Genomic DNA, 11,514 nt, shown 5'->3' on the forward strand with positions numbered 1-11,514 from the left:
GTTGAGTTTTGTTGCAAACGGTTTCTGGACAGATTGTGTTGTTGATGTTCAATTGACTGGGTGTAAATGTAAAAATTGGTTGAGATTATTGATACTACAGTAAACTAGGTTGAGTCTAGTTTCTAAAGAATATAAATTTGCAATTTTTGGACGTGTAAAAGTTAACCTTTATGATTTTACAAAAACGTTGTGCAAAGCTGAGTTGTTAGACCTGCTGTTAGGTTATTTTGTAAATGTTATATCTCATGAACCACGAGACCAATTGGGTTGGTTCCACTTCTGGAAGTTGACTTGTTGGGTTAGGAACCTAACCCAAGTGGTCTTGCATTTGTTGGATTTTTCATTTAACGGGAATTTCAAATAACATTCTGTTGCGCATGAATTTGACTGTTATGAGTTTGCTGTAATGTTTTGATCATTGTGAGAAACATATGTGGAATAAAAATAAAATATGTTCTGGAAACCTAATACATGTATTCTTTTGTGATGATTTTTGGTAAATTAATTGAGATGATATGATCGGTGGAATAGACTAGTTTTACAAGTAGAATTCTGTCATTAAGAAACTAGTTGCTGAATTTTGTAAAAGTTGCATGAAACATGGTAATTGCTAATTAATTGTCGTGTTTTGACCAAATTGCCCTTGCGGGGAATAATTGCTAATTAATTGTTATGTGTGACCAAATTTCCCTTACGGGAATAATTGCTAGTGATGTACATTATTAATAAATGACACGTAAATAATTGCTCACACATGTATCGTATCACAAATGTACTTGTTAAGTCACACACGATTCACAAACAAACACGAAACGTATCTTGTGCTTAGGAATTATGTGACGGGTCTAGAGACTCGATATTAGTTCCGATACTTAGAAAATCTCCTTGTTGTTTTAGAACGCTAGAGAGAGTTTTCTGTGACGCGCATCACTTGGTGATTTATTTTGGGAATTCTTCGCAAACAGTGAGTTTCACTTACCTCTTTAAACTGTTTTAAACGCTTTTCACTTGGGGGAGATAACATACTCTGAAAACGCATTTAAGATTTTGTTAGTAAATTATATATCACTTGTAAAGGCTAAGTGGCAAACGAAACAATTGAAGTCCTACACATCGAACCGGTTAATATTTGGATAATAGCGAGTCACTGTTGAGTAGTACATTTGTTTGACAAACCCCACCCAACGCTAAACTCGACTGGAGGTCGAGCGGGTGTAATTTTGGCTAACACGTACCATGGTCTGGATGACCTGGTGACAAGGCACTTGATAAACAGTCAGCTTCGGTGTCGAACACTTAGTAATACTCGTTGTATAGGCTAGCTACCTATCGATATATAATTGATTTAACACTATCTGGTAACGCAAAACGCTGAACGCAAAACGCTGAACGCAACATGCTGAACGCAAAACGCTAAACGCTTTATTTCATATAAACTTGTGAACTCACCAACCTTTTGTTGACACTTTTAGTATGTTATTCTCAGGTAGCCGAGGCGGGCGCGCGGTATAGGATCATGCATGGTTTTGAACATTCTGATATGCAAACATGTTTTTAACTATTATTACTTGGGTTTTAAGTCGTCCTGCGTGACGCAACTTTTGTCTTTTGGTTTTTACGCTTCCGCACTTATTTTCATTTAAAAGTTTTTATGGTTTGATTATAACTAATGATTCCGATCCTGTTAGTTCACACCCTCTGACGGTAAAACTCCGTTAGTGGATTTTGAGGGTGTGACAACATTCTTTTTGGATTTACAAATTTTAAAATGTTTTTGGTTTTTCAAGAAATATTTTAAAGGAAAACATTAAAGAAAAGAAATCACAATATTTTTGATTTTTTCTGAATTTTCTAATGTTTTTGGATTAAGATTTTTGAATGTTTTTGGGTTTTATCTATGCAAACGAAAAAACAATATCTTTTTGTATTTTCTAGATTTTCACCCCCTAAAACCAAAATAAATTTTAAAAGGAAAAATGACATAAAATAAAGATAGTCATCCTTGTTTAAGGATATCAGCGAGGGTCTTCAATCCGTTTAAACCAAGCAAAAATTTAAAACACGTTTTGTCAAAAGTTTTGGTAAACAAATCGGCTTTCTGAAAGTCAGTATGTACTTTCTCAAGGTCAATCAACTTCTTCTCAAAGCAATCCCGTATAAAGTGATATCGAATTTCGATATGTTTTGTTTTCGAATGTTGTACGGGATTCTTTGTGATAGAATTGCAGTAGAATTATCAATCAGAATAGGAGTAGTAAGAAACTTCAAACCGTAGTCTCGAAGATGTTGTTGTATCCACAAAACCTGGGAACAGCAACTCGAGGCTGCAACATACTCAGCTTCGGCGGTTGAAGTGGAGACCGGTGTCTGCTTCTTACACTGCCAGGAAACAAGCCGGTTTCCTAAAAATTGACATCCTCCAGTCGTTGATTTGAAGTTGATCTTGCAACCTCCATAGTCCGAGTCTGAATAAGCAGTAAGATGGTATCATCCTTGGGGTACCACAACCCGATGTCTGGATTTCCCCTCAAATACTGAAGAATTCTCTTGACTGCATCTAGGTGAGTCACTCGTGGACTTGCTTGATACCTAGCACAAAGACAAACAACAAACATAATATCAGGGCGAGAAGTCGTTAGATACATTAAAGATCCGATCATGGCACGATAGAGGGTTGGATCAATGGTATCCTCCAATTCATCCGGTGATAAATTGTGACCCACGGGGAGAGGAGTAGAAGGGATTTTTCCGGCAGAAATCTTGAATCGGCTCAAGACGTCATTCACATACTTAGTCTGATGAATGAAGATTCCGTTAGCAGACTGGTGAACATGCAGCCCTAAAAATAAATTCATCTCTCCCATCGAACTCATTTCGAACTTTGTTTGCATGGACTTCTCGAACTCCTTACACAATGTGTCGTTTGTAGACCCAAAAATAATATCATCAACATAAATCTGGACTAGGAGAAGATCATCACCAACAGTTTTATGAAATAGAGTGCAGTTGACGGTCCCTATTTTGAAGCCAGTATCAGTCAGATTGTCGGCAAGCGTGCCATACCAAGCTCTCGGGGCTTGATGTAGACCATACAGGGCCTTGTTTAATCGGTAAACACGGTCCGGATACTCAGGATCTTCAAAACCAGGTGGTTGTTGGACAAACACCTGTTCGTGTAGTTCACCATTGAGAAAAGCACTCTTAACATCCATTTGGTAGACCTTGATATTCTTGTAAGCTGCATATGCCAGGAAGATTCGAATCGACTCTAATCTTGCAACTGGAGCATATACCTCTGTGTAATCAATACCCTCTTGCTGATGAAACCCTTGCACCACTAGACGTGCCTTGTTTTCGACAATCACACCCCGATCGTCTTTCTTACACTTAAATACCCACTTAGTAGGAATCGCTTTCTTGACTCTAGCAGGCTTGTCTATTAAATCCCAAACACCTAATCGTGCAAATTGCTGTAATTCTTCCTGCATAGCTTCTACCCAAGAAGGATCTTCAAGAGCCTTTCGAGCCGTCGTTGGCTTAACTTGGGATAGAAAGCAAGTGAATTTAGTAAGATTTACAATTCCCGATGAATGTAAATTAGTGTAAGCACACAATATGTTATTATCACTTGACGAAGCAACTTGATGATGTGTACGAACTCCCACATCAAGTTCTCCAATGATGTTTTCCTGTGGATGATATCCATGAATCCGAAGAGTGGGATTCTCAGGAACAACAACATTTTCAAATAAGTTAGTGTAATGTTCACCAAGTTCAGGAGATGAAACATTATCACTGTCAAGGTTAATAACTTGATCGTCAGCTTGATCATCATCAGAAGAAGTGAAAACATTATCGATAGCCACTGGAGAAGCAACTTGAGGTTCCTCAGTTGGAGCATCAGGTTGAGCTGAAACATCATTAGAACTTGAAAATCGTGGAATTGCCAAATGATCTTCAAAGTATACGCGAACCAGGTCTTCGTCAATATGTTCAGTTGATGGAGTAAATTAATTAAATAAACTATCATAGTCAAACATCCAATCGGGACCTTTTCCTTGAGGAGGAGTTGTGTACTTTTGACAGTCCACATGGTACCATTCTTCAACACAACCAAATGTAAAATTGAATACCCTTTTCTTATCCCAAAAAATACCCTTCGATAGCTTTTTCTTCAAATTTACCCGCATCCTTCTTCAACATAGTACAAGGACACCCAAAAGGTTCCAGATGCTTTAAATTAGGTTTTCGATTATTCAATAACTCATAGCTTGTCTTTTTGAGTCTTTTAACTGTTAGAACCCGATTAAGAGTATAGCAAGCTGTATTCACTGCCTCATTCCAGAATTGGACAGGAAGCTTAGAATCAGCGAGCATTGTACGTGCAACTTCAATCAAGGTTCGATTCTTTCGTTCAGAAACACCATTTTGTTGAGGTACATAAGGTGAACTGTATTCTCGATGAATTCCTTTGTGAGTACAAAAGAATTCCAATACAGTGTTTTTGAATTCTGTACCATTATCACTTCGGATTCTCCTCACCTTGTTATCTTGGTGATAAGGTTTTGTACCAAAACCGGTGTTTGATCTTTCGAACTCATAAATAACACCCATGAGTATCTCGAATAATCATCAGTCACCACAAGACAATACCAATCCCCAGAAATACTCGCACGATTCACAGGACCAAATAAATCCATATGAAGTCATTCAAGAGGAGTATTAATGGAATTCAATAATTTAGAAGGATGTGTTTTCTTCTTCTGCTTGCCCTTTTTACATGCAACGCAGTGATCGGATAATTTAAAATTTTTCAACAAGACACATTCCACTAAATCATTAGCCATCAAATAATTCATCTTTCTAACATGTATATGACCCATTCTACGATGCCATAAAATCGAGTCTTTCTTGGTTGCTTTCGAGACAAAACATGTTTCGATCGATGTGGATATCTTAGATCTCATGTTCAAGACATAAATATCATTCGATCGTGGTGATCGCATGACAACCATGTCCTCGGGAATAACATAACCCAGTTTCAAGATAAGACATTCTTTGTCAGTGAATATCGTTGTGTACTTTTTATCACAAATCTGTGATACACTTAATAAGTTATATCCACTTAATCACAATAATTTACTTTTCTCAAACGTGATGTGACCATTTGAAACTTCACCTCTTGTGTGATCATGCCCCCAGAATTCCCAGCAAATGCCACATAACCCCCTTGAATATTCCTCACGTTGGTTAATAGGTCGAGATTCCCAGTGATATGACGAGAACATCCACTATCCATTATCCAGTTTTCACCAGACACAGTCCTGGATGTACCCTACACACAAAATAAAGATGATTAGTTCAAAAAGGCAGCCCATGCCTCAGTCTTGGGCACCTTTTGGTTTTCTCTTTGATCATTAACTTTAACAGAGTTCAAATGTTGTTCAGCCACTTGTGAATAAGTTACTGGCTTCCTAGACTTTCGTCTTAAGTAAGCTGCTTGAACAATGTTTGAATTCGTGTTCCTACAAATTGGCTCATGTGGGACAAACTTTGGTTTAACCTGAGCATGTGTCTCATTAACATGAATAACCTTCCGTGGATTCACATTAGAGAACATAATATGAGTATCATCATCATACGACATAGGTCGTTTCAGAATCTCTTTAACCAAAGGAACCGGCTTAGAGTGGTCCTTTATAAAAGGATGAAGATTCTGATAGCTCTTCTGATTACATTCCCTCACAACATGACCAAGTTGACCGCAAAGAAAACAGCTTCGCATGTCTACACGATGTTGTTGTGAGGTATTTAGAATGAATGACGCAGAAGTTTGATGATGGCTCACATTCTTGGTCATGCTCTTAGCAAACTCATCAGATAATTCAGATTTCTTTTTTCAAGTAAAAATCCAAATTAGAACAATTTGAAAAACTTTTCAATGTATCTGTCCCAGTTGACTTCACAAAGTTGGTTTTCTTAGCTTGTTTTAAAACTTGCTTTGCCTTAGTCAATGGGTCAGATGGAATTGATGTTTTCGCTTGAGCATATCGACGTTCAAGATCTTGAATCTGTGACGTTTCATTGATAAAGACACTCTCAATAAGTTCAGGTTTAATGATGCTTATTGGAATATCTTTTTCTGTGAACATCGTGTCCATCCATTTTAATTTAAAAACTCTAACCGGTGAAGGCTTAGAACTAGGAGGATTAACAAATCGCATTAAGTCCTCATCAGAAATCTTTGGTTTATCTGACTTCTTTGCCTTTACTGGTTTAGTTTTTACCGGTTCTTCATTTTCATGTGAGACTTGAATGAACCATACACAGCTTCCTCAAATTCTTGAGGTTCGCAAAGTATATAAGGATTTGAACTTGGGATGTTCTTATTCTTGTGTATAATCTCAGGTTCAAACACGTCCTCGATAATCACTTTGTCATCATTCTCAACAAAGACCTTTTTACTTTGAACATGAGGTTTTTGAGGAGCAACCTGGGTCTTAACAGTTTCCGTTTTAGCTGATTTTACTGTGTTAACTGGTTTAGGTTTTTCAGAAATCACAGTTTCTTTCTCAATCAAATCATCTTCTTTTCTAGCAAAAGGATTAATTTTGTAATCATTGTGAAATGGAGGCAGAATTTCAACAAAACCAATACCTTTCTTTGAGTCCTTTTGTTTACCAGATACTTCAATAATTTCATTCAACAGAAAAGAAGAATTTCTAAACTTTCCCAGTTTGTTCTTCAACTCAAGAACCTCATTCTCAAGCTCGGTTATCTTTGAACGATGTTTCATAATTTCTTGAAACTTTTGGTCATTAATTGTCATTTTCACAGATAACTCAGCTTTGAGATCGTGGTTACTTGTCGACAATGCTTCAATCTTTTCTCGAGATCTCATTTGAGATTGTCGATAAGTATCCTTTAGAGAAGCAATTTCTCTTACCAGATTATCATTTTGACTTTTCAAAACTTCTAACTTAGGTTTGTTAGATTCACAATCAACACATGACACTTTAACAGATGAAGTAGCAGAGATAGACTGACTAACCTCATTGATTTTGGCCATGCAAGCAAATATTGTTGGAGGCTTGTCGCAAGAGTCGTCAGAATCAGATCCAAAATCATTATCAGAAGACATCTCACTCCCACTTGTATCTTGACAATCTGTATGTAATCCAAACATAACCAAATTTGCCTGAGCATCATTACATAGTAACCGTTATGACCAATCATTACCATCTGCTAACATTGCTTGTGTTGTAGAAGAGGATGGTTTCTTTTCAGCATCACTACCTCGTGGTGTAGAAGAATTTTGATGTTGACCACGAGAACCAGTGTATTCTTTCTTTGGTTTGTCACATTCCTTTGCGAAATGCCCAAATTCTTGACAATTATAACATTTTACTTTCAATTTGTCACGACCCAATTTCTTGTTTAAAGCCGGAAGATCTTTACCAGTTCTCTGCATGAATCTTTTAACCTTACGGACGATCATAACCATGTTCCACTTTAAATCCATGATTTCCAAATCATCAGAATCTATCTGATCATAGTCCTCATCAGTTAAATCACTTGTGGCAATTTTACTACTTACCAAGTTTTCATATGAAGACATGAAAGCTGTCAGAAAAGCAAAGTTTTGCTCAGCTTCCTTCATATTAACACTAGGTGGTGAAGCCAATGGATTTGTAGTAGTTGAACTTCCTGAACCACCCGACAATCCAGAATTACCAGCAGAATAGAAACAAACTTTCGGATCATTGAACATAGTTGATTCTTTTTCACTTGCAGCTTGGGTAAGAAAAGCATTGATTGGAGAAATTGATGAACTAAGAGGCATACTTCCACCATAGAAAGCTGGATCTTGATTTTCCTTGGAAGATTTTTGACACTTAAGATCATTATCTCTAGCTTCTATCTTTTGTAAAAATTCAAGTGCAGTCAAGTCTTTGTTCAAGAAGTAGTCATTCTCTTTTAAGACCATGAGAAATGTTGAATAAGAACTTGGAAGCACATTCTTAATAGTGTCAATTTTATCTGTTTCAGAAATTTCCAACTTATCTTGTCCATTTCAGCAATTAAGTGAATAAACCTTGTAATCATCTCTTCAACCGTTTCTCCCTTCAACAAATTAAAGTTTAGAAACTGAAATTTGAGCATCACTTTCTTACTCTCAGCTGTGTTCCCCATACTTCTCATATGAAGATGTTAGAATAGAGAAGCACATCTTTTAATATTACCCACTTGATGAAAGATATTTTCTGGCAATGCCATAGTGAGAGTGGAATAAGCTTTTGTTTCAATCTCCAAAGCTTTCTTCTCTTCTTGAGAATATTGAGAAACAACTTTAGGAACAAAACCAATGGTATCATCACCAATTAAGGGTTCCTTATAAACTTCATCGAGACAATATGAGCAATCAGGGTGAACAGGCCCCAAATGTGCACGAAACCGAGGTTCCCACTTGGCAAAGTCACTAAACTTCATCAATCTTGGACATTTAGAATGTGAACCTATATCGGTATCAAGTTGTAATATTTGTTGCAACAACATGTTTTGAGACGCCAATGCATACATACCGCCCATTTTTGACAAATTTTAAAATTCAAAGATGTAACGAATTAAACAACAAATAAGGTTTAACGAACTGTGAACAGTTGTAGTGAACTGTGAACAATAAAATAACGAATCAAATCTTAACGAAGTTAAGATTGATCAGACAACGAATCAGAATTGAGTTTAACGAATCAATCAACGAATGACTAAGCGAATCACAAAGAATCAGCTTAGCGAATTAGAAGATAATTAGTAACGAATCAACAAGGAAAACTTAGCGAAATGAGATTACGAACCAGTTACAGTTGATAGCGAATCAACTATAACGAAGCAGGTTGTTACAACCGTCTGTAACAAACTCTGACACTGAATGCCACGTGGCAAAGGTGGTTATGACACAAATCCCAAGGTGGACACGTGTCTCACGAATCAGTTAACCAAGTCAGCGAATTAGATAACACGAATCAGCTAATGCAGCGAACTAGCTAGCGAATTACGAGAAATAAGTAACGAATTGACAGGTTTAATGAACGAATCAAAGTGAAATTGATAACGAATCAACATAGCGAATCATTTTCATCCTTGAATCTTCAAATCTTCAACTAAAATTTCCAGAAAAACTGGGAATGATGAACATCAACCTAGAAACCCAGAAACATGAAATTTGTATTACCAACTCGATACTAAACCAAAACACACAAGTTACCAACCAAAATACTCGTAACACAATCGCGAAACCAATACGCAAACCCTCGATACCAAACAACTCTGATTACCAATCCAATTTTACCACAACACGAACTCTGTTTCGGACTTAAACCAAAACCAATACCAATTCACTCAAAACCAATCCGAACTTTAATTCCAACTCACAAACCCGTACCAATACCTTAACTAACACAGATTCAATCCAATTCGTCCATAATTCAATCCAGTCAACTAAAAATTGATATAAATTCACTCAAACAGAAAACTAACAATATCAAAAACTAATTAAACACTAAATCAAGTGTAATTGAGCAACCAACAGCTCATACCATTTGTTGGAACTCGGGAACCAATCTATAACTATAACAGATCTCGGATCTGTGTTAATACGATTAATACCTTAATCAATAGATCTAGCTCATAATTAACTTTGATTCAGTGTTATATCCGTATATATATATATATGTTTATAGTAGTTGGTATAATATTAGGTTAAAGATCGAGATAACAATTTGACAGCAATTCGATAATTAACTCTCTCAAAACTTATCTTATGAGTGAACAAGGTTCACTATAAAGAGAAGACAGGTCTGGTTCGCTAACATCTCCTAGCAAACCAGAACCTACTCCGTTACAAACATTAAATAGGACGAAACACCCCTGATTCTTTAACATCCCCTAACGAATCAGGAGGGAATAAGGTTAAGTCTTAGTTCGCTAACATCTCCTAGCGAACTAGACTATATACATAACGAACTAGATAATAATTAAACAAATTATTACACTAAATATTAAACAAAAACGTTAACGATAATTACAAAGACTCAAGACGCAAAACCGTGCACTAACACAAGCCATTGATATCTCAAACAATAATCTGTCAGGAGGCATTCCCGTAACAATTCAGAACTGCATAAACCTGCAGAGTCTTGATCTATCAAGAAACCAGCTTTCTGGTACCGTCTCTGATGAAATATTCCCTACTCTCAAGCTTCTTTCGTTCATAAATTTCTCAAGAAATCAGTTGGAAGGAGAGATACCCGAAACCATGGCGAATGTGACACTTCTTACTTCACTTGATCTTTCCCATAACAAATTTAGTGGCACAATTCCTGAAAACTTTGGCAACAATTTCGTATTGAAACACCTCAACCTCTCCTTCAATCACCTCGGAGGACGTGTTCCCGATAAAGGACTTTTCAAAAACTCTAGTGCAGTAGGATTAATTGGAAACCCGTCTCTGTGTGTTGCAAACGGAACCAAATCATGCGCCTATCATTCTTATCAAATACCCACAAAAGTCATAATTCTAGCAATACTCTCTCTGGCTTTGATTCTTGTATTATTTTTGGCGGTTTTATGTCATTGTCGTGTTCAAAAAACGAAAGTTAAATCTAGGGACCAAGAACTACAATTCACCCAAATGTGTACTCTTGAAAGATTTGACAGAAAAGAACTCGAAGATGCCACTAATGGATTTGGTGAAAGTAACATTCTTGGCACAAGCAGTTTAAGCACAGTGTACAAGGGTAGACTAACAGATGGAAGGATGATAGCAGTAAAAAATTTGAATTTCAGAGACTTTTCAACAGAATCTGATAAGAGCTTCTACAAAGAAATGAGCACGTTAGCAAAACTGAGGCATAGAAATCTAGTGAAAGTGGTTGGCTATGCATGGGAAAGTAGGAAACTAAAGGCTTTGGTTCTTGAATACATGGAAAATGGTAATCTGGACAAGATTATACATGATTCTGGGATTGATCGATCAAGATGGAATCTTCTGGAGAGAGTTAATCTGTTGGTTTCAGTTTCTAGAGGACTCGTTTATTTACATTCGGGCTATGATTTCCCGATAGTTCACTGTGATTTAAAGCCTTCTAACATTCTTCTCGATGAAAAATGGGATGCTCATGTAAGCGACTTTGGGACCGCTCGGATTCTAGGAGTTCATCAGAAGGATGGAGGCAATGTTTCTTCTGCATCAGCATTTCAAGGCACCATTGGTTATTTGGCACCAGGTAATGCATCACTAGCTCTCTTTTTAGATAACATTTTACCTAAAAGTTTACACTAATGCATTTTTGTATTCCGTTAGAGTTTGCGTATATGCGAAAAGTGACAACAAAAGTGGATGAATTTAGCTTTGGAGTGATAATTATGGAGTTTTTTTACCGGAAAAAGACCAACATGACTCACCGAAGACGAGGGAACTTTGCCACAATTGATAGAACACGTACATTCAAATGA

The 11,514-nt window shown here is 36.8% G+C and overlaps 1 pseudogene; it reads left to right on the plus strand.

Moving 5' to 3' along the window:
* The first annotated feature begins 10,130 nt into the window (after window positions 1-10,130).
* Window positions 10,131-11,514, plus strand: LOC143630662 (LRR receptor-like serine/threonine-protein kinase FLS2 pseudogene; annotated as a pseudogene).

The sequence above is a fragment of the Bidens hawaiensis genome, unplaced genomic scaffold (assembly GCF_021521415.1).
Source record: "Bidens hawaiensis isolate Kalapana, Puna unplaced genomic scaffold, B.hawaiensis_p1.1 tig00005780_1, whole genome shotgun sequence".
In the NCBI taxonomy this organism is placed as follows: Eukaryota; Viridiplantae; Streptophyta; class Magnoliopsida; order Asterales; family Asteraceae; genus Bidens; species Bidens hawaiensis.